Source organism: Canis aureus, chromosome 21 (assembly GCF_053574225.1).
Source record: "Canis aureus isolate CA01 chromosome 21, VMU_Caureus_v.1.0, whole genome shotgun sequence".
NCBI lineage: Eukaryota > Metazoa > Chordata > Mammalia > Carnivora > Canidae > Canis > Canis aureus.
Genome location: NC_135631.1, coordinates 191,282 through 206,804, shown reverse-complemented (window position 1 = coordinate 206,804; position 15,523 = coordinate 191,282). Strand labels below are relative to the sequence as shown.

General features: G+C 35.3%; 1 protein-coding gene across 2 annotated transcripts in view; it reads right to left on the bottom strand.

Moving 5' to 3' along the window:
• The window catches only part of LOC144292089 (membrane-spanning 4-domains subfamily A member 13-like), a 74,729-nt gene that overhangs the window by 15,792 nt on the left and 43,414 nt on the right, over nt 1-15,523 (bottom strand). Inside the window, exons 8-9 of one of the 2 annotated variants that reach the window (XR_013359602.1) lie at nt 13,547-13,690; nt 3,104-3,160 (exon numbers count right to left, since the gene is read on the bottom strand). The gene's annotated coding sequence lies outside the window, so the exon portion shown is untranslated. The remainder of the gene's footprint in view (nt 1-3,103; nt 3,161-13,546; nt 13,691-15,523) is intronic. The other variant, XR_013359603.1, reaches the window with a different exon arrangement.

Below are 15,523 nucleotides of genomic sequence, written 5' to 3'. Positions count from 1 at the left end.
AGTGTTGAATCACTAATATTACACTGAATAGTAACTATATGGAATTTAAATAAAAACTTTAAAATAGTTTTTAAAAAGTCTATTTCAATCCTCTGCCCATTTTCAAACTGGTTTGGTGTTTTTGCTACTGAGTTCTATTTGATCTTTTTATATTTTTGACATTAACCCCTTATCTGATCTATGATTTGTAGCTATTTTCTCACATTCTGTAGGTTGGCTTTAACTTTGTTGATAGTTTCCTTTGCTGTGCAGAAGCTCCTTAATTTGGTATAGTTCGATTTGCTTATTTTTCACTTTTGTTGCCTTTGCCTTTGGTGTCAAATCCAAAAAAATCATTGGAAGACCAATGTCAAGGAGCTAATGGCCTGTTTTCTTCTAGAAATTTTGTTTTCAGGTCTTACATTTAAGTCTTTAATCCATTTTGAGTTAGTTTTTGGTATGGTGTAAGATAGTGGTCTAGCTTCATCCCTTTGTATATGTCTGTCCAGTTTCCTTAATGCCAGTTATTGAAGAGACTGTCCTTTTCCTGTTTTATATTCTTGGTTCCTTTGTCATAGACTAGGTGACCAAATATGCATGGGTTTATTTCTGGGCTCTCTATTCTGTTCCATTGATTGATGTGTCTATATTTATGCCATTATTATACTGTTTTGATTACTATAGCTTGGTAGCATAGCTTGAAATTAGAGACCATGATACCTCCAGCTTTTTTCTTCTTTCTCAAGATTGCTTTTGGCTATTTAGGGGTCAATTCTTTGCTTTTAGTAGTCAGTAAAGATTAAATAAAAAACATAATAATTTATCTCTACCCATATGTGGTAAGCTAAATAATGGTTCCATCATAGATGTCCTAATTCTCAGAAACTGAATATGTAAATATGTGATTAGGTTAAAGATTTTGAGATGTGGAGATTATCCTGAAATATGTAATGTAATCACAAGGATCCTTGTAAGAGGGAGGAGACAGGATAATAGAGAAAAAGACAATGTATTTATGGAAGCAGAGGAGAGGAGATTAGAATGGTGTAGCTCCAGCCAAGGAATGTGGCAGCCCCTAGAAGTTAAAAAAGGCAAGGAACAAAATCTTTTCAATAGCTTCCAGAAGGAAGCAGTTCTGTCAACATCTTGATTTTGAGACTTTTGATCTCCAAAACTGTAAGATAATAAACTTATATAGTTTTAAGCCAATAAGCTTGTGGTAATTTATTTCAGCAGCAATAGTGGGCTAACATACCACATATTTATAATTTCCCTTCACCCTGAGGAACTTTCTTTGGTAGTGTATATCTGATAATAGAAAATTTTCTCTGCTTTTGTTTATATGAAAATGAATTTATTTCACTATTGATATTGAATGATATTTTCAGGGGATATGACATCTAGTTGACAATTTTTTCCCTGTGCTTTAAAGATGCCATTATATTGTTTTCTTCTGTCTTTTTTCAGAGGAGAAGTCTTGCACATATTTTGGCATATTTGTTCTAGGAGTCTTAATAATTTTAGTATTAATGTAAGTGGTATTTTAACATTGGTTTATCCATTGGTTTCTGCAAGCATATAGAAAGATAGCTGATTTGGTTTTTGTATACTGAAGACATTGTAAAATTCACTATTTCTTAAAACTTGTCATCTAAAAATATTTTTTCTTCTTTCCAAAAAATATCATATACTTCTTTTTTCTTTGACTTATTGCAATTAATAGGACACCTTAAATAGAATACTGAAGAAACATGATGATAGCTTATATACCTCTCTTGCTGAAAGATAACAAAATGTTATGGGAAGTGTTAAAATATTCATCGTTAAGCATAATGTTATTTCTCCCTCTCTTTTGATAGATACCTTTTATTGATTTTACCACTCTTTGCATTCATTGAGTTGATCATTTGGTATTTATGTTTTTAGTGTGATGGATTACATCTTTCTTTCTTTCTTTCTTTCTTTCTTTCTTTCTTTCTTTCTTTCTTGAAGGAGAGAGGGGGAGAGAGGCAGAGGGAGAGAGAGACAGAATCTCGAGCAAGCTACATGCCCAATGAAGAGCCCAGCACGGGGCTAGATCTCATGATCCTGAGATCATGACCTGAGCTGAAATCAAGAGTCAGATGCTTAACTGAATGATACACCCAGGTGCCCCCACACTGATTTATTTTCAAATGTTAATCTAACTTTGCATTTCTGGAATTAGTCATGATATATCATTCTATTTGTATTTTTTACTATGTACTATGTTTTATTTGCTAATATGTATATTTTAGGATTTTTACATCTATGTTCATGAGAGATTTTGGTCTGTAATTTTCTTGTAAGATCCGGGTAGAGATTTAGAATAAATGATATATTGTCTTCATAATGAGTTGGGAGGTATTACCTTCTTCTTCTAATCTCTGGTAGAAATTTGTATAATGTCTCCAAATGTGATTGTAGATTTCTTTTTCTTTTTGATTTTGTCAATTTTTATTTGCTTATTTTGAAGCTACATGAATAGGTGAATAGATATTTGGGACTATTATACATTGTGTCAAACTAAATCTTTTATTATTATGCAGTGTCTCTTTCTAATAAAAACCTCTGATAATTTTTGCTTTAAAACCTACTCTGTATAATATTATTATAGCCCCCTTTTGCTTGGTGTTCACAACAAATGCCTTTTTTCCAACTTCTTGGAAAGTCTTCTATAGACAAATAGGTCAATATAGACCTATATTTAAAGTATATATTTAAAATAAATAACTGTGGTATAAGACGGAGATCCAATTTTATTGTTCTGCATGTTGTATATCTAGTTTTTCTCAGGACCATCTGTTGGAAAGACTATCCTTTCCCAAGTAGGTATTTTTGATTCCGTTGTCAAATATTGGTTAACTGTAAATGCAGGGATTTAATTCCAGGCTCTCAATTCTGTTCCATTCGTCTGTCTATTTTGTGCCAGTACCATACAATTTTGATTATAGTTTTGCAGTATAGTTTGATATTATGAGGTGTGATGCCTCCAGTTTGGTTCTTTCTCAAGTGACTCAGAGACAATTCTACCTCCTGTCTGATCCTCCTTCTTTTGGCAAATAAAACAGTTATCTCTAGAGTTGCTACAAACATTCTGACTTACCAAGAGTGGTGAACGCCTCTTCTCTATCATTATTGCAAAGATTCCTGAGAAGATAAACTGGAAACAGAAATCATATTTATTAAGACTCGGTCATTATGTTTATATAAAAAGAGTCATAGAATTCTGGAATGTTGTAACATGAAGAAGAGCATCTTAATTCTTCAGTGGGACCACTGAGAAAATCATTCAGAAAATAATTCAAAGGTTCTATATTACAGAGTTGGAGAAGGTATGAAGTTTCTGTTCAGTAATGTAACACATGCATTGGAAATGGAAATAAGAGCATCTTAATTTTACTTCATAGGGAAAAAGGAGGGTCAAATTTTACTCATATTTTTGTCAGTCATAATTTATTGATTCCCTAAGGTGAATTACAAGAAAATGTATCCAGTGAATGAATTTACTGATAGTGTTATATTTTGGTGATTCCACACACTTTTAATTTAATGTTAATTTAATGTTTAAAATATTTTAGTAATGGAAAATATAATTTAGAAATTATTTAAGTTTCATTTTACGTATTTAAATATAATACCACATAATGTCTTCCATGAGTAGCTTGTCCTGAAATCTTCCATCATTTCCTAAAACTTGTTAGAAATATGACAGGGTGTATCAGAAAACTTTTTTTCATTGGTGCAACTTTATGCATACATGGAAACTTACCACAGAATTAAAAAATTAACTATTCAATTAATAGTAAAGAGAAGGAATGTTATTTCCCCAGAAAAATGGGGCCACTAACATGTCAATACTAAATAGCCTTTTGGGGCCTGGAGGATTTGAATTTGAATTCTTTGCACCTTGCTTTCTATGTGACTCAGTAGGAATTACCTACCCTATCATTAGTTTTGCTTTTTTTTCATTGGTAAAATTAAGATTCATATTTTCCACCTTTCTGTGTTACTGTACTGTTGTTTTAATAGTTACATATAGAGGAATTCACTGAATTATTTGTAGTCAACTTGGGGTCCTACTAGCTTGCACCTAAGGCTCAGAACTATATTTTCCAGAACTCATTTCCTTACATGGTCCCTGAAAGTATTATAATACTCCAAACTGGGAGCAACCTAAGTGTCCATCCATTAAATTACATAAACATGGTATATTAATATAATGGAATATTAATCAACAATAATAATAATGAATGAGTGCAACAATAACAAGGATGGGATTCACAATCCTTTTTTTTTTTAAGATTTTATTTATTTATTCATAGACACGGGAGGGGGGAGTGCAGAGACACAGGCAGAGGGAGAAGCAGGCTCCCTGCAGGGAGACCGACATGGGATTCAATCCCAGGTCTCCAGGATCACGTCCTGGTCTGAAGACGGTGCTAAACCGCTGAGCCACCCAGGCTGCCCAGGATTCACAATCTTAAATTGAGCAAAGAAGCATGATACAAAATAATACATACTATATGATACTTATTAAAAAGTTTAAAAATAGGGATCCCTGGGTGGCGCAGCGGTTTGGCGCCTGCCTTTGGCCCAGGGCGCGATCCTGGAGACCCGGGATCGAATCCCACGTCGGGCTCCCGGTGCATGGAGCCTGCTTCTCCCTCTGCCTGTGTCTCTGCCTCTCTCTCTCTCTGTGACTATCATGAATAAATAAATAAAATCTTAAAAAAAAAAAAAGTTTAAAAATATCTAAGAGTAATACTGAAGGTTAATGGTTAGGACAGGAGGGAGAGAGAAGGGACAAGAGAGGGACTTCTGAGATGCTAGAAATTTGCAAAAAAAATGTTTTTTGACCTGGGTATTGTTACACTGATATATTAATTTTGTGATAATTGAGATACACAATTATAAGTTTGGATTTTTGGTTACGTTGTATGTATATGTTAAAAAAATTAAAAATAGGATAACAAACAATAGCACCTAACTCACAAAAATTCTCTCCAACAGCCTTATATAATCCAGAGAATTAATATAGATGCTAATGTACCAAATCTAATTCACTGTCAGCAATTTTCTTTTGGAATATTTTACATTGAATGGCAAAACTTGGAATTTTTTCACTCATTAAAATTTTGATTCAGGGGGTGCCTGGATGGCTCAGTTGATTAAGTGCTTACCTTCAGTTCACATCATGATCCCAGGGTCTTAGGATCAAGCTCTTGCTCAAGGGAACCTGCTTCTCCCTCTGCCTCTGCCACTCCCCCTGGTTGTGTTCTCTAGATTATTCAGTCCCTCTCTCAAATAAATAAATAAAATCTTACAAATTTTTTAATTCAATGTTTTAATAACTCCATGAAAGTATTAGTAATCTAATGCCTTCATGATCATAATATTATTTGAGATATTAATACAATTGACTCATTTGTTCTTCACTCAAAATATACACATTTGGTACTCTTAAATTGAATTAAGGTCCTCATTTTTGTTATCTAAACTATGCTGCCCTCCTAGCTTTCTCAAATCTAACCTCTTCCTACTCATAGAATGACAGTAAAACAATCTAACCATGGCACTATCTTCAGTCAGAATACTATTGTCCAGGATCGTCCAATAGAAATATGATGTGAGGAATATATGTAATTTTAAGTTTTCCAGGACACACTAAGAGAAGTAAAAAGAAATAAGTGTTGGCCAGGAATTGGAGAAAGGGGAATCTTCATGTGCTGTTAGTAGGAATGTAAACTGGTGCAGCTGCTGTGGAAAATAGTATGGAGGTTTCTAAAAAAAAAATTTAGATACCATAGAATACCACCCAGTATTGGTATTTAGTCAGAGAAAACTAAAACACTAATTCAAAAAGGTATATGTACCCCTATAGTTACTGCAGCATCATTTACAATAGCCAAGATATGAAAAGTGATCTCAAGTATTCATTGATCCATGAATAAAGAAGAAGTCATGTGTGCATACATGCACACAGACAATGGAATATTACTCAGCCATATAAAAGAATGAAATATTGACATTTGTGACAGCATAGAAGGATATAGAGGGTATTATGCTAAGTGAAATAAGTCAGATTGAGGAAGACGAATACATATGATTATATATGGAATCTGAAAAACAAAAACAACAGACTCTTAATGCAGAGCACAAACTGGTGGTTTCTAGCAGGGAGTTCTGCAGGGGGTGGGCAAAATAGATGAAAGGGGTTAAAAGGCACAAACTCCCAGTTATAAAATAAATAAGGCACAAAATGCAAAGTGCAGCATAGGGAATATAGCCAATAATATTGTAATGATGTTGCATGGTGAAAGATGGTGATTACACTTATCATGCTGAGCAGTGAGTAATGTACAGAATTGTGGAATCAAAATGTTGTATAGATGAAATTAATAAAACATTGTATGTCAATTATACTTCCACTAATAAAAAAAAGATTTACAAAAATGTTAAAACACTGCAATAAAGAGTTTATTTATTCATGAGAGATGCAGAGAGAGAGAGAGAGAGAGAGAGGCAGAGACATAGGCAGAGGGAGAAGTAGGCTCCCTGCAAGGAGCCCAATGTGAGACTCAATTCCGGACCCTGGGATCACGCCCTAAGCCAAAGGCTCAACTGCTGAGCCACCCAGGCGTCCCAAAACATTGCAATAAAATGATTATGTGCCAAAAGTTTAATTTTACACACATATACCAAGAAATAAAAGTAAAACTTAAAAAGTAGGGAAGTTTGAGTGGCTTAGATGCCTTCAGCTCAGGGCGTGATCCTGGGTCCAGGGATCGAGTCCTGCATTGGGCTCGCTGTGAGGAGCCTGCTTCTCCCTCTGTCTATGTCTCTGCCTCTCTCTCTGTATCTTTCATGAATAAATAAAAAAATATTTTTAAAAAGTAAATATAAACATGTGAAATTTATTTTAATAATTTATTTTATATAACCCTATAGATCCAAATATTGTCATTTCAACATAGAATCAATATAAAATTATGATATATTTTACATTCTTTTTATGCATGTTAAGTTTTTGAACTCTGGTGTATATTTTACACTTATAGCACTTCTCAGGGTGGTTTAGTCCCATTTTGAGTGCTCAATAGCTACATGTGCCAAGTGGCTGCTGCACTGGACAGTATAGCTCTAGTCCTGGACCATCTTATCTTCTTTATTTTCACCCACTTCCTTGGTAATCTCATCCAGTTTTATGGGTTTCAAACATCTACCTGCCAGTGACTCCCAAGCTCATATCTGAAGCCTAGCTTTTTCTTCTCAACTCTAGATTCTATATCTGACGAGCTACTCAAGATTTCCAGTTGAATATTAAATATTTCAAACACAACATGTTCAAAACAAACTCTTTATCTTCCCTGAAAACCAGCTCTATCCCACAGTCATCCCTGTAGCAGCCGATGATAATCCATTCCTTCTGTTAGCTTTAACCCACACTTTAGCATTCCCCTTGACTTTTTTCTTTCTCTGGTATTCCACACCAATCCATCAGGATATTCAATTAACTCTACATCAATATATATCTAAAGTCATGTTATTTTTCACTACCCTCACCTGGGTCTCATTTGGATTTATTTTTTTTTAAGATCTTATTTATATGATAGAGGGAATGAACATAAGCAGGGGAGAATAGCAAAGGGAGGGGGAGAAGCAGGCTCCCTGCTGAGCTGGGAGCCTGACTTGGGGCTCCATCTCAGGACCCCAGGATCATGACCTAGGCAAAAGCAGACGCTTAACCAACGGAGCCACCCAGGTGTCCCTCATCTGGGTTCCTTTAGTAGCTTTCTAAAGGTCTCCTTGTCCCCTTTCATTATCTTTTCAACACAGTAGTCAAAGTGGGCCTTTTATTTTTTATTTTTTTTATTTTTTTTTAGAATTTTATTTTATTTTATTTTATTTTATTTTATTTTTTATTGGTGTTCAATTTACTAACATACAGAATAACCCCCAGTGCCCGTCACCCATTCACTCCCACCCCCCACCCTCCTCCCCTTCTACCACCCCTAGTTCGTTTCCCAGAGTTAGCAGTCTTTACGTTCTGTCTCCCTTTCTGATATTTCCCACACATTTCTTCTCCCTTCCCTTATATTCCCTTTCAAAATGGGCCTTTTAAAACTTAAATCAAATTATTTAACTCTGCTCATCAAACACTACAATAAGTCCAATCTCACTTACAATAAAAAGTCAAAGTCCTTATAAGGGCCATTGAAGTCTTATGCTATCCAGCCCCCCTCCCCACCCCTCCACCCCACCCACCACATTATTTTTCTGACTTCTTTTTTGATACTCTTGTTCTTTCTCATTCAGCTTCAGTAATACTGGCCATATATTTTTTTAATTGGAGCATTGCAGACACATCAGTCATTGAAGACTTTGTTCTGGATGTTTCCTCTTAGGATGTTCTCCACATTTGGCAAAAACTCACTTTTTCAAATCTTTGCTCAAATATCACTATGGTATTTTGAATTATTGGCCACAATTTTTTTACTTCCAGGGAGTAATATATTTCCATATTCTTGCCATGGTCTCATGGTGGTTGGATTATGCTTCTCTGTACCTCAATTTACAACTTGGCCATTTTATTTTCTATGGCTGAAATGTTAGTAGATGTGAGCCAAGCCACGGATTGAAACATTCTTGTGTAATTAGGCTTGTCCTCTTGTATTCTTGCCTTTTATTGTGAGAAGAATGTGCTTTCAGTAGCCAGTAGTCTAAGAGGGATGAGATAGATATAGAACAGATCTGTTAACTGACCTGCAGTTTGAGCTAAACCTGATGGATTCCAGCCTAGATCACCCGAATTTCTGCCAGTTTACAGATACATGAGTAAGAAATACAGTTGGGGCAGTTAAGTCAGTTAGGCATCCAACTCAGGTCATGATCTCATGGTCCTGTAACTGAGCCCTGTCAGTCCCCATGCTCAGTGAGAAGTCTGCTTGAGATTCTCTCACTCTCTCTCCTTCTGCCTCTCCCCCTCCTCCATGCTATCTCTTTCTCTCACTAAAATAAAATCAAACCTCAATGAGATACCACCTCACACCAGTGAGAATGGGTAAAATTAACAAGAAAGGAAACCACAAATGTTGGAGACGATGTGGAGAAAGGGGAACCCTCTTGCACTGTTGGTGGGAATGTGAACTGGTGCAGCCACTCTGGAAAACTGTGTGGAGGTTCCTCAAAGAGTTAAAAATAGATCTGCCCTATGACCCAGCAATTGCACTGCTGGGGATTTACTCCAAAGATACAGATGCAGTGAGACTCCAGAACACCTGCACCCCGATGTTTATAGCAGCAATGTCCACAATAGCCAAACTGTGGAAGGAGCCTCGGTGTCCATCGAAAGATGAATGGATAAAGAAGATGTGGTCTATGTATACAATGGAATATTACTCAGCCATTAGAAATGACAAATACCCACCATTTGCTTCGACGTGGATGGAACTGGAGGGTATTATGCTGAGAGAAATAAGTCAATCGGAGGACAAACATTATGTGGTCTCATTCATTTGGGGAATATAAAAAATAGTGAAAGGGAATAAAGGGGAAAGGAGAAAAAATGAGTGGGAAATGTCAGAGAGGGAGACAGAACATGAGAGACTCCTAACTCTGGGAAATGAACAAGGGGTGGTGGAAACGGAGGTGGGCAGGGTGGGGGTGACTGGCTGATGGGCACTGAGGGGGGACATTTGATGGGATGAGCATTGGGTGTTATGTTATACGTTGGCAAATTGAACTCCAATAAAAATAAATAAATAAAAATAAATAAATAAACTGCCAGGTAAAAAAATAAAAATAAAAATAAAATTCAGGGGCACCTGGCTGGCTTAAAAAAAAAAAATAAATAAATAAACAAATAAATAAATAAATAAATAAATAAATAAATCTTTAAAAAAACCTTAAAAAAAGAAATAAATACAGTTGACCCTTGAACAAGATAGGTTTGAACTGTGTCGGTCCACTTATACATGGATTTTTTGGGATAAGTACAGTAGAGTACTGCAAATATATTTGATCTTCCTTATGATTTTCTTAATATTTTCTTTCTGTAGCTTATTTTATTGAAAGAACATAGTATATGATACATATAACATACAAAATATGTGTTAATTATCTCTATGTTATTGGTAAGTCTTCTGGTCAACAGTAAAGTATTAAAAGTTAAGTTCTGGGGAGTCAGAAGTTATCACAGATTATCTTTTTTTCTTTGAGTATAGTTGACACATAATGTTATATTAGTTTCAGATGTACAACATAGTGATTTGATAAGTTTATACATTATGCTATGTTCATCACAAGTGTAGCTACCCTTTGTCATCATACATCTCTACTACAGTATCATTAACTATATTCCTCATGTTGTGCCTTTTATTCCTGTGACTTACTCATTCCATAACTAGAAGCTTCTACCTCCCATTCTCCTTCACCCATCTTTCCCTCCCCATAACCCTTTCCCCTTTGGCAACTACCAGTTTGTTCTCTGTATTTATGGGTTTGAGCCTTTCTTTTGTCTGTCTTTTCATTTTTTAAAGATTCCACTAATGAGTGAAATCATATGGTATTTGTCTTTCTCAGTCTGACTTATCTCACTTAGCATAATGCTCTCTAGATCTATCCCTGTTGTCTTATATGGCATGACCTCATTCTTTTTAATGGTTGCATAATATTTCAGAGTGTGTGTGTGTGTGTGTGTGTGTGTCTGTGTGTGTCTACCACATCTTCCTTATCCATTCATCTATTGATGGACATTTAGGTTGCTTCCATATCTTGGTTATTATAAATAATGCTTCAGTAAATATAGGTGTACATATATCATTTTGGATCAGTGTATTTGTTTTCTTTGTGTAAATATCCAATAGTGGAATTATTGGATCACATTGTATTTCTATTTTTAATTCTTTGAGAGACCTCCATACTATTTTCCATTTCCTCCATCAACAATGCACAAGGGTTCCTTTTCCTCCACATCCTTGTCAACGCTTGTTATGTCCTGTCTTTTTTATTTTAGCCATTTTAACAGCTGTAAGGTGATATCTCATTGTGGTTTTGATTTGTATTTCCCTGATGATTAGTAATGTTGAGCATCTTTTCATGGGTCTGTTGGCCATGTGTATGTCTTCTTTGAGCAAATGTTTATTCAGTCATCTGCCCATTTTTTTGATGTTGAATTGTGTAAGTTCTTTATATATTTTGGATATTAACCCCTATTGGATATGTCTTTTGCAAATATCTTCTCCCGTTCAATAGGTTGTCTTTTAGTTTTGCTGATGGTCTCCTTTGCTGTGAAAATGCTTCTTATTTTGATAGAGTACCAATAATTTATTTTTTTGTTTTTGTTTCTTTTGCCTTAGAAGACATATCTAGAAAAATGGTGCTACAAGCCAATGTGAGAGAAATTATTGCCTGTGCTCTCTTCTGGGATTTTTACGATTTCAGGTCTTACATTTAGATTTTTAATCCAACCTGAGTTGTTTTTAGAAGGTGGTCTAGTTTCATTTTTCTACAGGTAGCTCTCCAGTTTTTCCAGTACATTTATTAAAGAGACTATCTTTCTCCATTATATATTCTTTCTCCTTTGCCACAGATTAATTGACCATACAATCAGGTTTACTTTTGGGCTTTTTATTCTGATCCATTGATCTATGTCTCTATTTATGTCCTGGTATCATATTGTTTTACTACAGCATTGCAGTATATCTTGAAATCTGGGGTTCTAATATCTCCAGATTTGTTTTCCTATCTCAGGATTGCTTTGGCTATTTAAGGTCTTTTGTGGTTTCATACAAATGTTAATATTACTTGTTTCTAGTTTTGTAAAAAATGCTGTTGATATTTTCATAGGGGTTGAATTGAATCTGTAGATTGCATCGAATCTGTAGACATTTTAACAATATTAATTCTTCCAATCCATGTGGATGGTATATCTTTCCATTTGTTTGTGCTCTCTTCAGTTTCTTTCTTTTTTAAGCTTTTTATTTATATATTCATGAGCTACACACAGAGAAGCAGAGACAGGCAGAGGGAGAAGCAGTCTCCCTGTAGGAGCCTGATGCAGGACTCAATCTCAGGACCCCGGGACCATGACCTGAGCTGAAGGCAGACACTCAACCACAGAGCTACTCAGGCATCCCTGTCCTCAATTTATTTTATCAATGTTTTATACTTTTCAGAGTATAGGCCTTTCATCTCTTTGGTTAAGTTTATTCCTAGGTATTTTTGGGGGGGCGCAATTATAAATGATGTTGTTTTCTTAATTTCTTTTCTACTGCTTCGTTATTAGTCTATGGAAATGCTATTGATTTCTGGGTATTAATTTTATATCCTGCAACTTTACTGAATTCATGTATTACTTCTGGTAGTTGTTTGGTGGAGTCTGTAAAATTTTATATGTATAGGATCATGTCATCTGAAAATAATAACAGCTTAACTTATTTACCAATACAGATGCCTCTTATTTCTTTTTCTTACCTGATTACTGTGGCTAGGACTTCCAGTACTATGTTGAATAATGTACACAGACTTCCAATGCACAGAGAGTCAGTGTCCCTAACCTCCACATTATTCAAGGGTCCACTGTATTTTTGGTTGTATGCCACTGTGTTTTGCCATGGTTTTTAATATGACAATAGATTATTAATAGTAATTTTTTCAATAAGAAATACCTCTATCATCCAATTTAAAACGATAACCTATATCCTTTTGATACCTTCCCAGAACCTTCATTCCTTCTTACTCTACTTTTTATTTTTTACTTCTATCACTTTATCATCTTCTAACATACCACCCTTGCTAGAATAAAGCTCTCTAAAGTCTGGGATTTGTTTTGTTTGCTGATATGTTTCAGGCACCAAGAACAGGCCCTAACACATAGCGGGTACTCAGTAAGTACTGGTTGAATGACCAAATTTCAAGTGTATTATTATTATCATTATCATTATTATTATTATAATGCCTCAGGATTTGTGGAGACAATGTTGCATCATCCACCATACTCTCAGACACAATAAAATTTTCTTTAGAGATTTCTTTTCAATTCCACCAAATTATTCTTGGACCAACAAAACAAAAAGATTTCACTTTTCTTTCCCTGCATACATTCTATATGTCCCTCATTTCCTTAGCCATTATGCTCTCTCATCTTACTTGCCCCACTGGCAAAATAAGTGACTGATGGTTAGTGGAACAGTCACTAATCATTTTCTATTTCCCCCAAATGCTCCTTGTGCATCTTACTATTGTTCCCTTTATCCAAGGAGTATGTAAAAAGTGTCCCTTTAACAAAGACATATTTTTTTTTGTTTTGTTTTTTGTTTTTTTTTTAAAGACATATTTTTAATATGAAAGAATATTACTGGTAAGAATCTACGTTTTTTTCATACTGATACATTCCTTTTCAACTAGATATAAGGATACGCTCATTGAGAATAAGGATTGTGAATTTTTTGTGTTCTATCTCTGACATACTGCTTGGTTCAGAAATTGTCATTGAATGTGATGAATATGTAATTAATAACAAGGAGGGAGTATATTATTCACTTACACATGTAGATGACCAATATGGGTATCTTGTTACTGTTGAGAGAGGAAGATATGGTTTTCCAAATGCAGAAATTTGTGAGAGTAACAAATAAGTCCAGAGCAGTCCCACAAAGTGAATATTCAGACCAGTCATTATTTGTATGGCCTGGAAGAAAATAATGACACTAATTACTTACTACTATTCTAGTCCAGCCTTTGATAGGAACAAACATGAAGAAAAAGTTGAGATGGAGAAGGAAAGTGACAACCTGACATAATTTTAGGGTTCCTAACATTTCATTCAAATAAGGAGGTTATGTTATCATTTCAGAGCAATTTTCAGATGCAATGACTATTTACATGCCCAATAAAATTGTACTAGGGGCTTGTTTATCTATTTGGTTCAAGGGATCATACGGCATGAGCCCTAGCGCCCTGAAAGAATTCATCTCCCTCAATATTCATCAGTCACTATGTGGCCATCAACCCATATCTGCAGATACAGCTCTTATGTTCTATAGGCTACCAGATTTGGTATTTTTAACCTTACCTGCCCTTCTCTCATATTCCCAAAAATTGGTATTTGGACTTTGATTCCTTTTGTTCTACCCACCCTCATGCCCATCTGTAACTATGGTTTGTAGCAGAGTCACCTGTCCTTTATAAACAAGAGTCAAAGAAGTATAGTGAACCCTTAGGATTCCTGGTTTCTTATTACACTTCCTAGGAACCCTTAGGAGGTATGGAGATTGAGGATGATCTCTGCCCATGGAAGCCAGACTATCTATGATAGTTTCTGAGTCAAAGGCAGAGAAAAATTCTAAGTTTGATATGTAGAGCATAACTCACTGTGAAGGCACTTTAGTTGGTTTTCAGATAGATGTTTCTCAGACATGCCTTCTTCTGGCACAGCTGAATAAACCACCCCTCCCTGCATCTCCCTACTACCCAAATACAGGAGTTAAGCCTGAAAAAATTTGAAGGAGTTATATTGGAGTTCAGAAACAAGCATCTCTTGCCTTCCTCATATTTTTATGATGCCTAGGGATACTGACATCCTTTTTCTCACAAATCCTCTTAAACGGGATAACTTTAACTTGAAGTTTGCGATAAGCTTGTGTTATAGTATGTGATTATGAGGACAGCCAAGAAGTGGCTAATTGGTGGGGATATCTCTCTCATTTGGAGAGTACTCTGTCTTCCAGGCAACACACAACTATGCATTTAGTGACACTTCTGAAAGATTGTGGCAGGGAATGAAGCAAGGGGACAGTGGGGTAGATAGGGCTTTTCCCACGCTGCGTTGATGTAGAGTTTCATAGAAGACAATGAATTTGTCTGAAGTCTGAGTTTAATAACTTTTTAAAAATAATTACAAATCCACAGGAATTTGCAAAAAATAGTACAGAGAGGTCCTGTGCACCCTGAACCTGGACTCTCCTGATGGCCTACATCTTATGTAACTTATAGTACAGTATCAGAATAAGGAACTAGACCTTGGTATAATATCTGACTCAAGCAGAGACATGTTTACTATCCCCCCAAATCACTATCAATAGGCTGGAATGACACTACAAATTCTTATTAGAAAATATAGGAGACAAGCTTCAAAAAATTGGATTTGGCAATGATTTTTTTAAAAATAGATGAATTGAACTACATCAAAATTTAAAACTTCTATGCATCAAGGAACACAAGAGAGTGAAAAGACAACCCACAAAATGGTAGAAAAATTTGTGAATCATATATCTGATAAGGAGTAAATATCCAGAAAATATAAAGAACTCCTGCCACTCAACAACACAATAACAAAAACATACAATCCAATTAAGAAACGGGCAAAGGACTTGACATTTCTGTAAAGAATATATACAAATGGCCAATAAGGACATGAAAAGATGCTCAACATCCTAACTAATAATTAGGGAAATGCTAATCAAAACCACAATAAGAAATACCACTTTCTACCCATTAAAATGGCTATCATCATAAAAGAATA